Genomic DNA, 20,755 nt, shown 5'->3' with positions numbered 1-20,755 from the left:
AGATTTTTAAGATGGAAAATGAGATCAAGAGGTGACTTTACTCCTAATTAGCTCAAGTCTTGGATTTGCCAGTGGCATCTCATTAGCACAGAGGTGCCATCTAGAGACTCAGGATCCTATTGCTCAAAAGAACTTTGATAAATCTACCACTTCAGGCCAGAAAGCCAACCTTTCTTTTCTTGGGGGATTCTTAGGAAAAGATACTGAAAGAACTCAGCTCTGTCATTCACCAGCTGTGTGACCTTGGGCAAGACATGCCCCTCCCTGGGCCTTAGTTTCCCGACTTATAAAGTGAAGCCTTTGGCAGATCATCCTTGAGATTCTTGTAGCTTTTATTTTATGTTTATAACTTTCCATTGTTATCTAGCCAGTATCTATTACTCTGATTTTGAAGAATCTCCTTCCTGTCCAATTCCTCTTTCTTTAATTACACTTCCTCTATTTGTGTTCTGTATGGGGTCATGGGAATTTCACAGCAGCTCCTTCCTTGCCTATAAAGTGCCTGCTCCAGATTACCACAAAAGATTGAGAAAGTTAAAATCTGGCCCCCTTAGTCTGACCAATATGGCCATTGCAAACTTGTTCCAGTCTGCCTGTCCACAATGTATTTCTCTTCTCTCTTCTGCGCAAACTTTCTCTTGTTGCTCAGTCAGATATTCAACCCACCTCCCCGTCTTTATGGCTCAGTTCTCTAATATTATCCACCTGTGACTTTTAGATGACCTCTCAAGTTCACTCCCATGTCACTTCTCATCTGAAGCTCTAGTTTGGCCCCACTGCTTCCCATACTCGATTCTCTGGCTAGTTTCTTTATCTTTCCAAGTAGACTACAAGCTACTTGACTCAGATAACATGTGATTCTTCCCTCTGCGTCCCCACAGTGGCAAGTACAGTTAGTCTGGGTCTATTGATTGGTGGGGTTGTCTGATGGCATCAACCTACTGGTTAGAAGAGCCTGCCTCCCACTTAGGCACCAGAATTAGGAATGAACATTTCACCGCAGGGTCAAAGCATCCAGACAATGACTGCTGGCCATGTCACATACAGTTCTCTCAGATTACGCCAGCAAAGAGGAATTTTTATTCCCTTCAGCTGGACAGGGAATCTCAGTGACTATGAACCATGAGGGGTCACTGTTGGGAAGAGAATGGTTGTGCAGGCTAAGGTGTGCCACACCAAAGATCCTCTCTGTATAACCCAAATCCTTACAGCAACAACATTAGTTCATTTTCTCTGAAGCTGTCTCTCATGTGAAGAACATCTGGATAACTTATGCCTTCTTTCTTCATTTAACCAAGTAAAATTATGCTTTTATTGACCATTTAGCATTTTTGATTTTCCTTTTTGCTTACAATATCCTTTGAACTAGTGGATTGATTTTGATGAGACTTGTTGCAATATTAAACAGCCCCAAGATGCAGCTTGAATTCCATTGTGCCTCGGCAAACACCTAGAAACAAAATGGCTGCCACCAACGATATAAAAAATGGCACATCTGTCATCAATTTGAATTTGCACAATTGTAAATTTGGAGTTGCTATTGCATTTGGTGTGTTCATTGGCCACAGTTCATCTAGGACACTATCAGAAAATACACTCCCGGTCTTAGGAGTCTCATCTAAAATGTGAAAATAATTATTCAGCAGATTTACAAACCACTAATTGAAATGCACAGCAAATGGGTCAGTTAAGTTTGTGAGCATTTTGAAATTATCATGGGTGATATAAGCCTATTTTTATCACTAGTGTTTAATAAAAGTCTTGGTCTGGGCCGAGGGTGTTGGCATATGTTCAGTGTAAGTCAAAGGAGTTAATAACTAGTAATAAAGGGAAATGGAATCAAGGAATATCTAAGCTGCATATCCTTAGGAAGCTTGGAAGTGGTAGGAGAAGGGACATTCCTCAAGACAAGCAGGGCGGCTACACCAGTGGTGCTGTACTCATTCATTTCAAGTCAATCCACTCCACCCTCCCTGGGAGAGGGAGCTGGGGAGATGGAGGCCAGGGCTGATCCCACGAGGTCCTTATTTGCTTATTTCTATGATTAACTGCAAGTTCTTCTGTTTGCCCCATTACTAAGAGAAACTGCATTTAAAGAACCGCTGGGTAGGTGGGAGGGAGAGTTTAAAGGACAGGCAGGGGCAGGAGGGGGCTAGCTTAGGTTTCCCCTGATAATAAGGAAGCTCTTCTCTCTCTCTCTCTCTTTTTCACATTGTCTCTCTCTCACACACACACAGTCATCTGACAGGGGATTTCCAAATTATTCCATCTGTGGTGACCACATGTGGTCATAAGATGGGCAGAATGCTGTAAATCTCCTGATTTAGTCCTACTAGAAATCTCACTAAATTCTGAAGAAACCTCTCCTTCAACCCCAAGTGCCAGGGTGGGAAAAAAGGGCAGAGGTCTCTCATCGAAAGGTTGGGCTTGGAGGGTGGGGCAAGGCAAAATGTGGGGAAAAGACTTCCAGCTTCAGGAGGCCGAGAAATGACATTAACCATACTGCATAGATGCCTGGTATTTTGCATGATTTAAGACACTTTACATTTATCTTCTAATTGGGTCATTGAAAACATCCCGTATGCTTGGGCTGGGTTCATTGCTCTCCATTTGAAAAACAGAAAATTCTGAAAGTCAGATGAATGAATCAGGTGGTTTGCCCAAATACACCTCATGGGTGGCAGTCCTTGTACCAGACACTGATTCTTTGATGCTGTGCACTGCTCCAAGCCAGACAGCATGACCTCGTGGCATATGCTGTGGCTCTGGGAGTTCCTGGGAAACCAGATGGGGTAGCAGACGGAATCTGAGGCCACAATCTCTTCTTGGTTCTGCCACATATTTGGACAAGGGATTCACTGGCTCTCTCAGTTCAGGATTCTTCATCTGTTAATTGGTGGGGGTGAAGGGCGGGGGGCAGTCGCGCTCACCCTGTGACTCCCAGGGAAGGTGTAGGGATTCATGGGCACCCATTTCTGGGGTAGGCATGTTAATGCTTTCTCCTGTTTGATTCTGACAACAGCTCTTTGAAGTAAATATTACCCCTGTTTTATGTGTGAGGGACTGGAATGCAAAGAGGTTAAGTAACTTGCTCTAGGTATGAGGTTTGGTAAGTGGCAGAAGCTAGGATTCCAATCTAAGTCTTGTGCTATTTTCACTGTACACTGCACCTTCACATGGGATAATGGCTATGGGAGCTCTTTGGATGTATGAAAACTTATGCTAATGTAAGAGGAAATGTAAGTACCTGAAGTCTGGAGCAGGTGGGGAGGGGGCCAGAGTGAGAGAGAGGACTCCGAGCTCTCTGATAATTATGGCAAAGCCAGACACAGCCCCTGACCTCCTCAGTCATCTGTCCCATCTGTTTTGAATGTTCTAGACTTATTTACTTAATTAATTTACTAAACAAATATTTACTGAGTCCCAACAATGGCCAGGCATTATGCTAAAACTGGAGTTTTGCAGGGAGACGGAGGAGTAGCAGACGACACAGTAGATGTGACAGGGTCTCTCAGGGACGAAAAACAGGACAGGAGAGATTTGGTACCTAGAAGCACAGAGTGCAAGGTAGGGCAGGTGGGGAGAGCTGAAGTCTAGAAAGGCAGGAATAGTCCCAGGAGATGTTTGAGAACAGGCAAAATGGCCAGAGCCAGGCACTTCCCATTGACTCTCAGGAACCAGCCTAGGCATCACCAGGGACATTTCAGTAGGTGAGACTGAAGACAGACAGAATCCATGGATGTGGAAGCCAAGGGTCACCCAGCCTGTCCCTGAAGTGGCCATCGAAGAAAATGAGCTTTCTTGATGACTCTGGGAAGGGAGTGCCCTTGCCATCCTGAAGAACCAGCTAGAAAGCCAGTTGGATGGGCACCTTCCAATTTAGGAATGACTGGGGACCAGGCGAATGCCTCAGGAAAGAACCACGGGTAGTTGTTTGCCTGTCTTGGCCTATGAGCCGTGCTGCCCTCACGTGTCGTACCTGTGTCAAGCTTTAGCAGCCCCTTTGTGAGAGCCTGGCTGGGGCCCCAATCTCTCCAGCCTCACTGCAGTACAGGGCTCAGAGGGATGTACAGCTGGGGAGTCAGGGATTGCTAAACCTGGAGCCTGAAGGTGAGCACGGAGTGCCCCCACCTTGCTCTTCCTCACTGGTTGCAGGGGTGTTCTTCTGGTCTCCCTACCAGACGTAGACTCCTTGAGGACAGGGGCTTTGTATTTTCCATGGTGACTCACACCAATCTGAGCACAGGGTGGGTGTTATTTGCTAGTTGATGGAATGCTAATTGGCACTGTTGTAGAACAACTGTTGTGGAGAGTCATAGGGAAAGGCACTCTGATTTTAAATTTCACTTGGAGTCCCAGAATCATGGAATGCAGGAGCTGGCAGGGCCATGGTGCATGCATCTCATTTTACAGATGGAGAGACTGAGGCCAGTGAAGGCAGGTGAGTCATTTAAGGGCTTAGCAGAATTAGGTCTACACCTGTGTGTTTTCGTTTCTAGACCTTCGTTTTTGCCACCAGGACATCACTTACCTACTCTCTAAGTGACCCCCAAATTAAGAAGAATGACAGGCCAATGTTTCATATACTTCTATTCCCTGCTACTCTCCCATGGGCTGGATGAAGAAGTGAGTCTGTGTGCCTGTCTACCCTGGGTGATCAGGCTTCTCTGAGCTTCTTCAAGGTCTTGTCCAACCTTTCATCTCACTTGGGTTACAGCTAGGCTGCTCCCACACTGGGTCAAGTACACATCCTTCTTAATGCCTTTGTCTTCTCTTCTTCTCACCCTATTCAAACCCTGCAGGGTCTTCAAGGCCAAGTTGAGTTCAGAGCAATGCACTGTGATTCAACAGACATTTACTGAGGACCTCATGAACACAAGGCATTGTGTAGCCAGACACTTACCAGGGGTGTTGAGGACACAAAGTGAATAAAACACATTCTCTGTTCAAGGCTCTAGAGGAAGACAGATCTGTAAACAATCAAGACCCGTAGCCCAAGGCTGAGAGTTCTAGTCATAAGGATCACTTATTGAGCACCTATAAATTACCAGAGTCCATCCCAGGCACTTTATATTTGTTACTGCCAATCCTTCCAAGGCCAGGAAATACATGTGTCAGATGCAGCCCAGTGTCCTCAAAAGAGCTCCAATTTTGTAATCAGTCCTGAGGCTAAATTCCAACTCCACCCCTTACAAATTATGTGGCTTTGGGCAAGATACTTAACTTCTCTGCATCTCTCATCTGCAAAATGAGGATAATAGGACTTTTTCATATGGTGGATGTGAGGATTAAATGATAAAATACGTACAAAGGGCCCAGTGTTGGGTAAGCACTTGACAAATGGGACCAGAGACCCAGATGCTCCAGGAAAAGAGGAGCAACATCCTCAAGGGAAGCCCTCAGCGGAGGTCCAGGCAACCTGCCATGGCAGGACAGAGGCAGCCATGGGTTGGAGCGGGTCACAGGCAGGATGCATCATTTGAGCCAGATCTCTAAAGACAGGGAAGATTTGGTGGGGAAAGAGAAAGGTGGCCACTGAGGGGCTCTGGTGGCTGCTGCCCTGAGGGACCTGCTTTTGTGATGCTTCCCTATACTGCAGGGTGTCTGGGCCAGGTATCCAGACCCAGTGTACTGTTGGAGGCTAGAGGGACTTTCTGGGCATTTCCTCCCTTTATTTATTTAATCCTTCCTCTAACTGAGTGTCAGCTACAATCCTCGCCAACTTGGAAAGTGGAGACCTCTCATTTCCCATTACCTTAGTGACTCATGTAGACCACAGCCTGCTGCAGACCATTGATGGGGTCCTGGTAAGATGCTTGGACTGCTCCTGACTTGAACTCTAAATAGCTTTTTGGCTGCATGTGTGCAAAGCCATGGTCTGTTCTGCACTGGAATTTAGCAGTGATGGGAACCCCAAGCAATCCAGATTGTCTAAACCAGGTGTCTTTCTTTAGAAAGCTTCTCTGACTTCCATTGCCCAAGGCAATGGGGTGTAGCCATTGGGTTATATGATTTTCCGGTGACCCACACGTCAATGAGAATTGGGAAATCAGATGAGAGCCCGAGGAAAGCAAGCAAGCAAACAAAACTCCTCACTCAGCCGAACCAGCACCAAAACAGCAGCAACAACAAACACACTGAAAAAATCAATAAATATTTGTGGTCTAGAATGAATGAAAGAATACGTGAATGGAATTTCCTGAAGAAAGTCCTATTACCAAAACCATCCGTTTCTTTTAGTGGACGATGGACGACTAGGCTTGTTTCCCGGGAACTGTCAGTGTGGAATTAAGTGTGCTTGGTGGCATTTTCATTCTGGGTAGTGAGTTCTGTAGGACTGTTCCCGCCCCGAGGTCCTGGCCATCTCAAGTAGAATGAGAGACAAGGACTGAGGGATGCTGCTGGGAAGCTGTGCACCTAAGATGGCAGGGTTAAAACTCACCCTGGGCTGAAATGTTAAGGGCAGGCCTGCCAGGGCTACCTTCTCAAGTTTATCACTGCAAGCTAGACATTTCCTCATGGGCTCTGGTGTTTATGCTTCTAGGGCTTAGCTGCTTTGGATAACAAGACGAATGGTAAGAGATGCTTCCTTTTCACAGCACATCATACCCATAACATGATGCCAGCGTTCCTACGGCTCTTTACATTTTGAAGGTGCTTTAGCATTCATACTCCCATGTGAAATCCACAATAACCCAATGAGGGGGATTGTTATCTCTGGTGATAAGATGTGCAAACTGAGGGTCAGAAAAGGTAAATAACTGCTTTAACATTACTCAGGGGAGAAACAGTCAAGGCAGGATCAGAACCCGCATCTCTTGGCTCCAGCCCAGCACTCTTTCCTCCATGACACGTGGCCCCCAAAGGAGACATGTGCTCAATGAGTGCATGAGATGCTTAAGGCCAGTTCCCCCATAGGGCTCTGGGTGAATGCTCTTGCTGTCTGGTGATGCTCCTCCCCCTCATTATCAGCACGCTCACACTCCTCTCCTGTCTCCCTCAGCCTGAGTCCCCCGAATCACTTCACTGTTTGGTACAAATGCAAATTTGGGGCCCCAAGCCCAGAGATTCTGATTCTGTAGGAATCTATCTTTTTAACACACTCTCGCACTGATTCTGATGCATGTTAAACTTTGCAACTTGCTGGTTTAGGGGATACAATGAATTTTGAAAATCACTTGAGCCAGACGTAATGTCACACATAAATCTATTACCTTGAAAAGTAAGTTAAAGAAAAAAAAAAAGAAAAAGAAAAAGAAAAAAAGAAACCGGCTTCTTCTTCGGTGGTCTTTTTCAAGGTTGCTATTCCTGCCTTCAACGGCCCCTCTCTTCTTTCCTGCTTCCCCCAATCTTCCAAGCTTTTCTGACCCTCTCCCTGCACTAGTCTCTGGTTCTTGAGCTGGGTCATACTTACCTCACTACGAAGTCTCTGTGAGTCTGCCTTTGTGGTGCTCCGTCCCGAACCCTAGGTACTCTCTGAGGGTGAGTCTTCTGCATCCCCAAGAGTCCTTGGCACAACACTGGAGACTAAAGAGATACTTTAGCCATATTTTTGTAACGAGCCATTTAACTCTGTTGGACTCTGCCTAGCACTACTCCTTCCGTTGATGTGGACAATCCAGACACTGCTGCTGCAGAAGCAAAGCCCATCATCAAATAGGCATTGAGTCCTTACCAGTTGTAAAGCCCTGGCTAAAGTCTCAAAAACTCTCTTAAAAAATATGGGGACTTAGACATAAGAGGTGTTGACGAGGATGTGGAGAGAAGGGAACCCTTGTGCACTGTTGGTGGGAATGTAACCGTGCAGCCACTATGGAAAACAGTATAGAGGCTCTTCAAAAAGTTAAAAATGCAGGTACTGTATGATGCAGCAATTCGACTTCTGGGTATTTGTCCAAAGAAAACAAAACACTACTTTGACAAGATATACGCAACCTCATGTTCATTGCAGCATTATTTACAATAGCCAAGATATGGAAACAACCTAAGCGTCCACTGAAGGATAAATGGATAAAGAAGATGCTGTACATATATATATACCATGCAATGTTATTCAGCCACAAAGAAAGAATGAAATCTTGTCATTTGTGACAACATGGATGGACCCTGGAGGCCTTATGGTAAGTGACATGAGTCAGACAGAGAAAGACAAATAGTGTATGATCTCACTTATAAGTGGCATCTTAGAAAAAAAAAGAGGCAAACACACATGAAAGCCAAGCTCATAGATACGGAGAACAGATTGGTGGTTGCCAGAAGTAGAGGGTGGTAGGTGGGAGAAGTGGGTGAAGGGGGTCAAAAAGATTCAAACTTTCTGTTATAAAATAAATAAGCCACAGGGATGTAATGTACAACATGGTGACTATAGTTAATAAAACTGTACTGTATATGTGAAAGTTGCTAAGAGTAGATCTTAAAAGTCCTCATCACAAAATAAAATTTTCTGTAACTATGCATACAGATGGATGTTAACTAGACTTATTGTGGTGATCAATTCAAAATATACACAAATATTAAATTATTATGTTGTATACCTGAAACTAATATGATGTTATACATCAATAAAAAATATGGGGACTCGAAAATATGGGTGTACTACACATGATTGTTGATGGGCCACCTGATAAAGTACTGGGGTGATGGGAGGTGCAGGGTGTGGGTCCAGCCCACAGGTGGGTCTGTTGGTTGTAGACATCACTCTTGCTTGGGCCAGCTGTTCAGCTCCCAGAGGATCTCGGAGGAGAGGTGGGGAGAAGGAGCGGGCCCTCACAGCTCCTGGAAGAAGCACTCAAACATGGCGGCCTTACTCATGCAGGGCAAGAGAAAGTCACCTTTTCAAATGAATGGAGCAGACCTCCTGCAATAGTCATAATTGTGATAATAACAGTTTATATTTGCTGGGGCTTGGCCATTCACTAAAACTTTTCCCTAATATTTTCACAGTCACCTACAGATTAGGTAAATTGTTACTTCTGGGTTTAGGGGGGAGGAAATGGATGTTCCCAGAGATTAAGTGAATTGCCCTGGGACAGTTAGATATGTTAGAATCTAAATTTCCCTGATGCTGAAATGTCATGGTCTTCCCAGGATGCCACGTTGCTTCTTGTGTGCTGGGCCACACCTCTTTAGGACGTATACTCCCAGAAAAACACTTTTCTATAAAGATCTAACTCATTTTACATGCAGAGTTTTTTGGAGATATAATTGACCTGTAACATTATATTAGTTTCAGGTGTACAACATAATGATCTGATATTTGTATATCTTGCGAAATGATCGCCACAATAAGTCTAGTTAACATGTGTCGCCGTACATAGTTGCACAATTTTTTTCTTGTGATGAGAACTTTCAAGATCTACTCTCTTAACACCTTCCAAATGTACAATACAGTATCATTAACTCCAGTCACCATGCTGTGTCACATCCCCATGACATTTATTTTATAGCTGGAAGTTTGTACCCTTTGACCTCCTTCACCCATTTCACCCATGCAGAGTTTATTCCATAAATTTTGATCAAAAAGAATAGAAAGAAATGCTATTTTAAATACATTTAATCAATCATTTAAAAGGTACTAACACAGCCTTTAGTACTATGTAAAAGCATTGTGCCAGGCACTGTGGGGCATATAGGGGTATGTTTAAGGCATGCCCCCTGACCCACAACCTGGACCACCTGTCACACTGGCTCTCTATCACATGATCTGTCAACAATGGTATGTAGTACGCTCATATTTTTGAAGAGAGTTTTTCTTTTCTTTTCTTTTTTTTTTGAGGAAGATTAGCCCTGAGCTAACATCTGCTGCCAATCCTCCTTTTTTTGCTGAGGAGGACTGGCCCTGAGCTAACATCTGTGCCCATCTTCCTCCACTTTATATGTGGGACGCCTACCACAGCATGGCTTGCCAAGCGGTGCCATGTCTGCACCTGGGATCTGAACCGGCCAACCCCGGGCCGCCGAAGCAGAGCATGTGAACTCAACCACTGCGCCACCAGGCCAGCCCCTGAAGACAGTTTTTGAGATTTCACTTGGGGCTTTACACCTGGTAGGGACTCAATTCCTATTTGATGACAGACTTTGGCTTCTACAAACAAACACATCTCGATTATCCACATTGATGGAGAGAGAAGTGCTAGGCAGAGTCCAGCAGGTCTGAATGACTCATTCTAACAGTATGGTTAAAGCATCTTTTTAGTCTCCATAGACATATCAAATATAGTTCCCACCCTCTGGGAACTTAAACCATGTGGTGCCTACAAGGCATGCCAATCGGCCCAAAGAGCTCTAAGCATTCCACAGGTGTGATTTCCGGTGTGTGAAGGTGGCAGCAGCTGCCAGACCCTATCCATGTATGCAAAGCTCTGCTAAAGCCCAGGGGAGCTGGGCGAGTAGCTTGATGCCACTGCCAGGTATTTGGTGGCACCAATGTGCTCATTACTAGCTCAGGACTCCACCGGACTCAGTCTTCACTCAGAGACCTCACCTTAGGGTAGAACCCAAAGTGTTCTCTCAGCTGTAGGGCTTCCAGACCACAGGCCACTGAGGGCCAGCGGGTCCTGGAGCAAACCCCAATGTAGTGAGGTTTCTCTGAGCCTTTAGCTTAATTTCTTAGTCATTAGCCAGAAGATATGTGGCTTGGCATCTTTTCGATTGCCAAGTGCTCAGGTTGTGGTTTATAATCTCTCTTCTCCTTCTTTGTCTTCATCTCTGTCTCTTTATCCCAATTAGTTCTCTGCCAGAGACTTCCCCAGCTAATGGCTAACAGCGAATTATGTGTCTTGGATTCCCCATGGGGGGCTAACGAGTGAGGTGTATGTGCCTGCATGTGCTCATGTGTGGGCATGCGGGTGTGGAAGTGGGAGAGGATGATCCAAGTTCAGAACTAACACTGGGGACTCTGTGAATGGGCAGATAATTTCCCCTGAGGGTCATGCCCAGCCTCAGAACATTCTATCTCCTACAAGAAGCAATCAAATGGAACTATGCCTGGTTCGGGGGTAACTAATCTGCAAGGGAGATTTTTTTTAGTCTGTGCCCCACCTCGCCTCTCTTCGCCTTCGTGGATTTCAATTCATTTATACATGGATTCAGTTGCTTGTTAGTGTTCTCTGCACTGCCTCCCTAAGGATATAACTCTGCAGATGGACGACATTTTTTACTTTCTTAATATTATTCTTGGCTTTTTGGAGAAGAGTTTTTAATGATTATTCCTCCTGGTATTATTTTAGTTTCCAATTACAATGTGGATATACTCTAGCACACTGCTATTTTGTAAATGGATGTATATGCTTATTGTTAATTGATTCCCCAAACAGGCCCCAAACGTTTGCATTTAGATTGTGTATTATATTACTTGCATGCCACTGGGCTGGCTCCCTGCCAGCTGGGGCTCTCCGTTTGCCAGAAGCACGGTGGACGCATCTCATTTTCCCTGACACCTGTGCAAACCAGCTTGCCTGCCCGTGGCTTTGCTCTCCTGAGAGGAGAAAAGGTGGCACTCTGCTGAAGAGGTGTCCAACAACCCGAGATCCCTCTGCTTGCTCTTTTTTCTTAAGAAAAGGGCTAGAAAACAATTTCAGCTCTAGTCCTCTGGACTGTCCATCTTTTTTGTGAAAGCACAAAGGAAGGTGAGCTTTGGTCACAATGTCTTAATCCCCGACCATCAGTGACTGAGTTCAGACAGCATCAACTTGAACCACTCCCCTGGGGAGCTTCTCCTGGGGCCCCAGGAAGTTTGAGTTCCTTCCTCCGGTTTCTCACTGTTACTACTCAATCTCACCAGTTATAGGGCTGTTTTACTTACTAATACATCTATTTCACCTCCACTCTGCAAATGTGGGCTGCGATCTTTTCTTTCCACCCCTAATCCTGGTGTCTAGAACTGTACTTGAGAGTCGTTAAATAGATCAAATGAATGACAAATGACTAAGACAAATGCCATTGCAGAGGAGTTACCTTGGAATTTAACACTGGGTACATGCAAACAATGGATGTATAATTTTTTTAAAGGATTATTATAGACTTTTTAAAAAAATTTACAATATTTAATAAAATACGTAAGCTAAAGTGTGTAGCATGTGGTGAACAAGGATCCAATTTGTATCAGCTGTGAAATGAGATGGAGTATCTCAAAGATGTCTCAGAAATGCTGTAGTCACCCAGAGCAGTGATCTCTGCTGTGGCGGGTGACAGCTCTTTTAAAGCATGGCATTGCAGTTGGGAAAATGTTATACATCTTATTCCTTATTCTATATTATAGAGTAGAAAGCACATTAAACCTAGATGCTGTGTTCTTTATTATTATTATTATTATTATTATTATTATTATTATTTTAGAGTTAAGATATCCATTTGAAGATGTCAATATTAAGATATGCTATTAATTTGGACGTTCAGTTCAACAATCTTCTACGACGATTACAACAAAGCACGTCACTCTTATAGCAGCCGCCCTGTTGAGCAAGCAGCTTGTTCTCTAACTGTCCTCTGTTACCAGTGAACTATTTTTTGCACCCCTATGAACCTAAGTAATATTCCCTTCCAGGGAAAAGAGGGATTACAGTCTTCGGTAGAAAGCCCCAAATCCCAAAGATAGAATTTCAGGCATCAGTCAAAAGGCAAGAAATCTCTGAGAGGGAAGGTCAGGGTAGGGAGTTCCTCGAATTCCAGGATTTACAACTCCTAGCCAAGAACTGGTGGCCACCCTCACCTCCGGGTGAGACTGGCAGTGGCCATGATAAAGCCCGTCAAAGGAAGCTAATTCGGCAACTTGGAGAGCAGCACGCATGTTTGTGTAATGCTAGCCTGAGGTTTAATGCCACAATTAAAATAATAACAAACCCTCCTGCTGAGAAGCCTTTTGGCTACTCCAGACCCTTTAATTCCCATCAGAAAACAGCATGTCACTTCCAAGGGTTACCCACAACGGGGCTTGCTTTGGAGACCTAAAGGCATAATTATCTATTGGGAGAGGCGAGGCAGAGGTCAGTCTGGCTGGGGTGAGGGCCTGCCCTTTGTGCAGATATTGGAATGTCTCGGAAACCCAGCCAACCCAAATCAGCCTGGGCTGCCTCTCATGAGAAGTTCCTTTGGGAGGTAATTTTGTCTGCCCTGCTGCTGACTCAGGCGGCCTTCCCCCAGCTAACTAGAGTCAGATGAACTCGTGGGAAAAGCTCTGTCGTCACCATCAAGCCCACCAAATGGGGCTGGGCCCCAAGCCTACTGTGTCCTTTGGTGAGTTATCCACATGTCCCCAAATGGTAAATTCCAGGAGAGCAGGGACCTTGCCGATCTTGTTCACTTCTGTGTCCCTGTACCAGCTCATAGATAGCATGCAGTGAGGACCGTGGAGGGAAGGGACAGCCCTTCCTGTCTGTAACGTGTTCTCCCTTCTCTTCTAGATATGCCCATCTTTCAAGACTCGACTTGAATTCCACCCCTCTGCTCACAACAGCCTTTGCTGATCTCTTTCTTCTCAGAGCACGGTGTCCCTCACTGCCCTCAACACTCATTTAACCTCCATGGTTAATCTCAGAGCTGTGTGAGCTCCTTGGAGCCACGGACTCTGTCTTATACATCTCCTGTTTTTACTTTACAGCATCAAGCACGTCTTTTACATGACAGAAACTCAATAAACAGTACAACCCATGGCCCTAGAGTGAGAAAGGACCTTTGGGATCAACTAGCCCAGTAGGTTTCTAATATTTTGTTTTTAAAAAGCAAACAGAACACTTTGTTCTTTTCAAATGAACCATTATAGAGTCTCCTCCCCTGTGTAAAACAGATAAGCAGTGAATATAAAGGGTTAGAAATCCCATCTCTTATCTTTCTTTCCCCCGCTCTGGTCCCGGAGGCAGTGTCTGAAAAATCATGGATCTGTTCAGATTCTCACGGATCTGTTCAGACTCTACATTTTACAAATGAAGATGCTGAGGGCCAGAGAAATAAAGTGACCTCACCCGGTTCACACTTATCTTAGTGATAAATTTGGGAGGAGAACCAAGTTCTCCAAAGTATTGCCCAAGTGACCTTTCTGTTTTACGATACTGCCTGACTTTTGGCTGAAAGAAAAAGGAAGGAAGAAAGGAAAGTAGTGGGGAGAGAAAAGGGAAATAAAGAAAAAAAGGGAAATTCAATATATTTTGGATGAGTTTAATTTAGTGTTCTCCTCTCAGACCCCAACATCAACACAGCCTTCTATTTGGTATGGTGGGCCTCCTGCATCCCCCAAAAGTCCAGATACTAGGTTTTATAAAGAGAATCTTCAAAAAGGGCATTTAAGGGAAAATATCAATGATTAATTTCAATTACTTATTAAGATTTCACCCTGCCTGTCAACTTTGAATTTTTACAACGGGGAATCCCTTCCTACTGTTGCCAGGGTAACTTTGGTGTGCGAGGCTGCTCATCCTTAGATAACTTAAAAGAGAGGAATGTAGAGCACGCCCTGCTTCATTTCCAAGAACAGTCTGTCTGAAATCCTCCTTTCTCTGGGTCCTGTTTCCTACGATGTGCTGTTTTTCGAGCCCAGTGATCTCACCCAGTGCGCTCTCGGGCCCCATGTGTCCGCCATCAATGGCGGGATGTTCCTGCGTAGTTTCTTCCTCGACACCCCTTCTTGATTCTGCTTATTCTCCATTTCCCAGTCTACTTCATGAGGAAACAGAGGTGCAGAAAGATTAGAGGACCCTCACAAGGCCAACCTGGCTAGTTAGTATTAATCAAGCCTAGTACCCAGGTCTTTGGAAAGCAAATTTACACTCTTTTTACACTATCCATAATCATTCCTTAAATTTCATTTTAACTCAGTGATGCTACAGTCAGAATGTTAAGGCAGTTACTTTAAAACCATAATACTCAGAATCTCTAGTTGTATTAAGAGCACTTGAAAACTCTTCCACGTTCAATTCATCATTCATTCATTGAACAAATATTTATTGAGAAATTCTTAGTGCCACACTCTGTTGTGGTGCTGGGCACACACCACATGGTAACTTAACACATCTGTGAATGGAGTGCTAACCCTGTTTGGTCAACATGTTCCCCTCAACCTACCCCAGGAAAAAGCTGTAATGATGCTTAATGGGGTTCTTATTGCTTTCTTATTGAGTTTCAAGAGAATCACTGAATCTGCTACTTGCATTTCTATTTTTGATAAATTGGGGAACAGAGGAAAGAAGGTAGCTGTGATGGGTAGGAATAAATCCATTGATTAATATATCAATTAACATGTTAATGGATATTAATGGATATGTTAGTAGCTACCTCAGCGCCCTGTAAGCAATAGGGAATTTGCAGTAATTACTTTATGTGTGTTTTTCCACCTAAATCTTGAGGGCATGGGTTGGGCTTTATTCATCTTTGTATCTCTTATAGAATCTAGCCTTGCACATCATAGATACTCAATAAAATTTGCTGACTGACTGGTACACTTCCCAATATCACCATTTGCTCAACAAGTAATATAGGTCAGGTCCACCTTAGAACTCTCATCTAAGGCATCTATAGCACTTTTCTAGCAAGGCCAAATTTACATTTTATTAGAATAGATGTCTACTTCCATGGTATCATCCTCGGGGAATTCTTTTTCATCTTTTTCATCTGTGGTTGATGCTATTAGTCTGATTAGGACCAACTTTTTAGCAGAAACTAGGAGCTATAAGGTAGAAAGGGTAGGCTACCTACCCAGGGAGGGACACAAAGGGTTACAGTTTCTCAGCACTCCAGGCAGACCACTGTGTGTGTTGGGTAGAGAAGGGGGTTGGAGATGTTCTCTTAGTCTGTGGGGTCCTCATGGAAGTTGAGTCCATCCTCAGTTGGTCAAAGGAGAAACTTTTTCCATCCTGAGTCTGAGTAGGTACAGTGAGAATGGCACAGACCAGATGAGTATCTCATTTTTTCAGATAACTCCAGAGATACACCTTTGTGTCCCTACTATTTACAGGGCCACAGTCTTGAGGGTGCAGACATGACTCTTATGAAGAATGCTCAGACATCTAGGGCCAGTCAATATAGCCCCAAGTCATCCAGCAATTCTTTACATATATATATAGGTAAGATCTAAACTCTTTTACTCTTCAACCTTTGCATTTGGGGATAAATTCAAACTACCGTTACTATAATTAAATGTATCATAGTTAACTTTGTATCTGAGTCCTATAGGCCCCAACTAATTTAGAGGATGGTGTTGTAACTCAAAGCAAGGCAGTATCCTTACACAATGGTATTACAAAATGTGCTCTGTCCCTGGTATACATCCTCCCTATGGCCCCTCCCCCATGTTATTAATGCAATGATGTTGGAAATTTCTTTATCAGAGAGTTAATGATAAGGCTTAACATGAAATTTCTGCTGGGAAAGAGAACATAATGATTTATTTTGGGGGATAAATGACAAGTTTGAAAGTTTTTGCAAGAGCAGGTTTTGACCCAGAAACACACAGAGAGAGTTAGAAGTCAAGGTTGGGGGTGGTATATAAGATCAGGATGCGCCCCATATGGTGTTTGTAATGGAGAGCATGTGTTTGCTAAAGTTGGCCCCACTGACCCCTACAGTACTCCTATGATATCACTCTGTGGAAATTAATAGAAGAAACCTGGACCAAATTGGAGTTGGGAAGGCCTGCAGGGGGAGCTCTCACGCTCTGTCATACATGTCGATTACTCCAAACAGGAAGAGAGTAAGCTTGGTATCCTGCAGGAAGTACAACCATTTTATTATTGAAGGAAAACCTCTCTCCCCTCCTGGCCAACAGCCCAGCCAATGAGAAGTGCTGTAGCTCAGCCAATGAGAAGCCGTTACCATCCTGAACTGTTCTTTCCTCCAACAGACTTTCGTTTAGAACAGCCCCTCCCTACTCCCCTTTGCTCTATAAAAGCAAGCACCTCCCTTTGGCTCTCCGAATTTGCCTATGATTTGCACGTCCCTAATTGCAATTCTTTGCTGATCCCGAATAAACTCAATTTTGCTGGAGAGATAACTGGCTGTCTATTTGTTTAAGGTCAACAACTCTCAGGATATCGCTTCACTGAGGTTGTGGTGCAGCCACAGAATAGTGTAGCCATCATTGGTCACCTCTCTGACTAGGCACCACGCAGGCTCATGGTAAGTTTCCAGGACCTATCCACACTGAAGCTTGGTCAGCAGAGACCCTCAAAGAAGCACCTGCTCGGATCACCGCCCAGAGTAGAAAAACCATTGGTAATGGATTTACCTAAAAGTTACGGACAGAAAAGTACTTGAAAGCATTCTGAACTAGACACAGCCTTCACTGTTGAGAAATGATGTCTGGGAATTCCACTCAGCCCTCCCCACCCTTCCAGCCCACCACCCACTCCAGTAATGGCCTTGTGATCTCATCCTCTGAGACAAACTCTGAAGGCAGAGTGAGCCTGATGTATGTAAATCTTGTGCCTGAGCCAGACTCTCCCAGAGAGGCTGCCCTGAAGAAAATCTATTGCCCTAATCAATTACCAAACTTCCAAATGAAATAGATGGTTCTCTCTTGCTGGAAGACTATCAAGCCGTCATTTTTCTTGGTAATGAGCAATAGTGCAGAGGGGGAATTGCACTTTCTCCGTGGCACTGGACGAAGGGTTCCAGTAAGCAGGGCCTGGCGAGGAAAGCTGGGAGTTACCTGCCAAAATGATGGAAAGGTATCTGGAAACCTCTCTCACTCCTAAACTGCACTCCAGCAAATTTCTCTTGACTGTTTAGTATGGATCAGGCAGTTTGCTGGGTGTTGGAGGTGTAAAACTGAAAAAGGACCCTTTCTCATCTGACTTTGCTTCCCTGTTCTCCACTCCTTCCATGCTTGTCCAGTTCACCCCAATTCCTGAGCTACACCTGACGAGGAAAAGAACTCATTTGGGAGCCTCACCTTCAACATCTGATGGGAACTGGAATTAGTCTGTTGCCCAGGACGCTCCATGGGCCTGATATATAGTCTCTAAACATTGCTCTTTCCCCTGAAATGTGCTCCCATACATGCATCCAGGCTCCTGCCTCAAATTACCTTTCTAACCTTCTAATTCCCTTTGGGCTTGGAACAACATCTCAAACTTAATCTACTAGACTGGGCTCTTGCTAGGCTCCTTCCCTGTGAGCTGAGAGCCCATTTTTCTACCTCCTTCTTCCTATGAGGCTTTGCCATGAATAGATTGATGACTCAGTGCCTTGATGCCACAGCCTACCTGTCTTCAAATACTATGCATACCCTGGGCATTTCCCGTGGTGTCGCTTTGTCTACCAAAGTGAACCCTTGATATAGTAATGGAGGTCTGACCCTTGTGTGATGTCATCAAGCCCCTTGAGATCTGTATTCATCTTCCAGGCAGAGCTTTTTATTGGAGAGTCTTTCAAGGGGCCAGTACTTGCCACAAATAAGAGAATTTTTATTGGGAGAATATGGTACACTTGGATCAGACTCCCTTTCCTTTCCCACCTAGTTCCAACTTCCTTCTTCCCCCAACCACATATGTCTAAGATAGCAGCTTGTCCTGCAAGCTCCTCCTGGTTATGGCACTCACCCACTTGGGGTTCACCTTCTGGATGGAGAGACAGCTAGATATCTAACTGATAAATATGAACCACTGTGATCAGGCAATAGTAGAAATGTATATAAAGGACCCTGGGAGCAAGCACAGGAGGGAGTTACTTATTCCACTTGGAGTAGGACGTGGGACCAGGGACGTCCTGAAGAAATATTTGACGTGAACCTTAAAAGAGGGTAGGAGTTGATATGGTGGACAATGATCTTCTAGGGAAAAGTTACCTGGAAAGGATCCACCACTATGAGTGACATAGGAGAGTCTGAAAAATGATTTTTAAACTGCTATATAAATCCTAGAGTTTCAGAGATCTACTGCCGCAAATATACTTCTTGCTCCACAGAAGCTAAATCCTTGTTGAAAAAAGTTCTTCACGCAGCAAACAGTCAAAGAAGAATGCAAAGTTCTACATAATGAAGTGCTACTTTGGATATGAACAAGTGCCCAGGATGTGTCAGGTGCCAGACTGGCCCAGGTAATGTCCCCTGCAGAAGGCTAGGAGAAAGAGCGAGGCTGCTGGCTTGGAGTGACTCAGTAAACAATTAAAGGGGAATTAAAACATGAGCCAGGAATAGGGACCTTTCTGCTGTCTGTAAGATCATATGGTGTGGGGGGCTGTCTTCTGGGCCTCTGCCCTGCAGAGGACTCTACTGGATTTCCAGGAGACAAGGGGGAAAAAAAAGAAGTCTCTTTAAAAATAACAGGCCTTGGTGTGCAGGTGTGTGTCCAGAGAAATTTCTAACGCTGCTGCCATCTCTGAGCACTGGCTGGTGGAGAAGTGTCCTGAATTCAAAGTGGGGGGAATGGCCTTTGCAAATGCCAGCTGGAAATTCTGCTGTGCTGTACAAGGAGGATGAGAATGAGCTAGTGAGCTGTCATCTTTCCAAATAAGTTTCTTCTTTGGCTTCAGGAGATCATCTGCCTGTTCTGAGAAGGGCTTTGGGCATCTCGATGTCTGTCTCTTGGTGGGGCAGACACCTGAGGGTGGGGAGCATGGCTGAATGCCTCTTCATTCTGCAGCTGGTTGGAGCACTAGCCTGGGTCACTTTCTGGAGGCAGGACCCTGACCAGCATGCAAAAGGGAATGTGACATTGTGATATTCCATGAAAGAGTGGGTAAGGCTGTTCTCCTGTGGGCAAGGCAACCTGCTTTTGCACTCCATTGGTGGTGAGGTCTGGGGTCATGGGGCAGCTCCCTGCCTCCACTGGCAAGAGCAACATGAAGCGGCCTGGGAGTGTGAGAGAGCTTGGGTCTCAGTTCCATACTCCTCCTTATTTTCCTCTAAGCCTATCCTAAGTACAGTAGGGGGAGCACTAGATAAATCTTTGGGATCAGGATTCAAATTCCAACTTGATGAGTTGCATGATGTTAAGGAGTTTTCTTAATCTCACTAAGACTCATTTTTTTGCTCTATAACATAGGAATTTTTATACTACTGTAAAATGCAGACCTGTGTATGTTTCAATGTGAGAATAATTGTAAACAACACTTGATGTTCTATAAGAAGCCCTCAGAAACGCTCTCTTCCATGCTCCCTAATTTTACAGATAAAAACTCTGAGGCACAGAGACGTTAAGTGCCTCACCCAAAGTCACCCATCAACAACAGGAGTGGGGCAGGGACCTTGGAAATATAGCGAGGAAGTGGGGGATAAATGTTCTGGGTTCAGCTCTGCTCCCAACTAACTGTGAAATTTTGGACAACCTTACCTTCCAGGCATCAGGTTCCTTCTTTGTTAAGCAGAGGATGGGGCTGGTCCTCTCTAAGGCCCCCTCCATCTCGACATTGAAGGAGCATTGCTCATTCCTCTGTGCAGCAGAGGCTCAGCCCATGACCCATAATGCCCTGAGTTCCAGGAGAAGCAACTACGTGGGATCCGGAGTCAGACACCTCTACAAAGAGAATGTGTCTCAATGGAACTTCTCGAAGGCTTTAGGCTCTGACATCTTCTATGAGAACAATCCAAGGGAGGCAGGGGTGAGGGCCCAGAATGCAGAGGAGTGGCTGTTAGAGCAACAGATTGCCAGCTTTCCTTGTCTTAACTTTTCCATTCTGTCTAATTTATTTTTCCTTCTCTGTCCCCTCAATGACCTGAAATGCAGTCACAACCTTATCTTGGCTTTCCTGTAAATGTTCTTTTCTCTTTTTTTAAACCTTGATCTCCTCCATGCTAATAAACTAGAACTGGGGCTTACTGTGACCAGCA

At 44.6% G+C, this 20,755-nt stretch overlaps 1 protein-coding gene across 1 annotated transcript in view; it reads right to left on the bottom strand.

Annotated features, from left to right (window-relative positions):
• LOC103544320 (urea transporter 2) overlaps window positions 1-20,755 on the bottom strand; it is a 193,556-nt gene that overhangs the window by 149,996 nt on the left and 22,805 nt on the right. The window lies entirely within an intron of this gene.

Source organism: Equus przewalskii, chromosome 7, assembly GCF_037783145.1.
Source record: "Equus przewalskii isolate Varuska chromosome 7, EquPr2, whole genome shotgun sequence".
In the NCBI taxonomy this organism is placed as follows: domain Eukaryota; kingdom Metazoa; phylum Chordata; class Mammalia; order Perissodactyla; family Equidae; genus Equus; species Equus przewalskii.
Note: the sequence above shows the minus strand (reverse complement) of the source record. Positions and strands in the feature narration are given on the sequence as shown.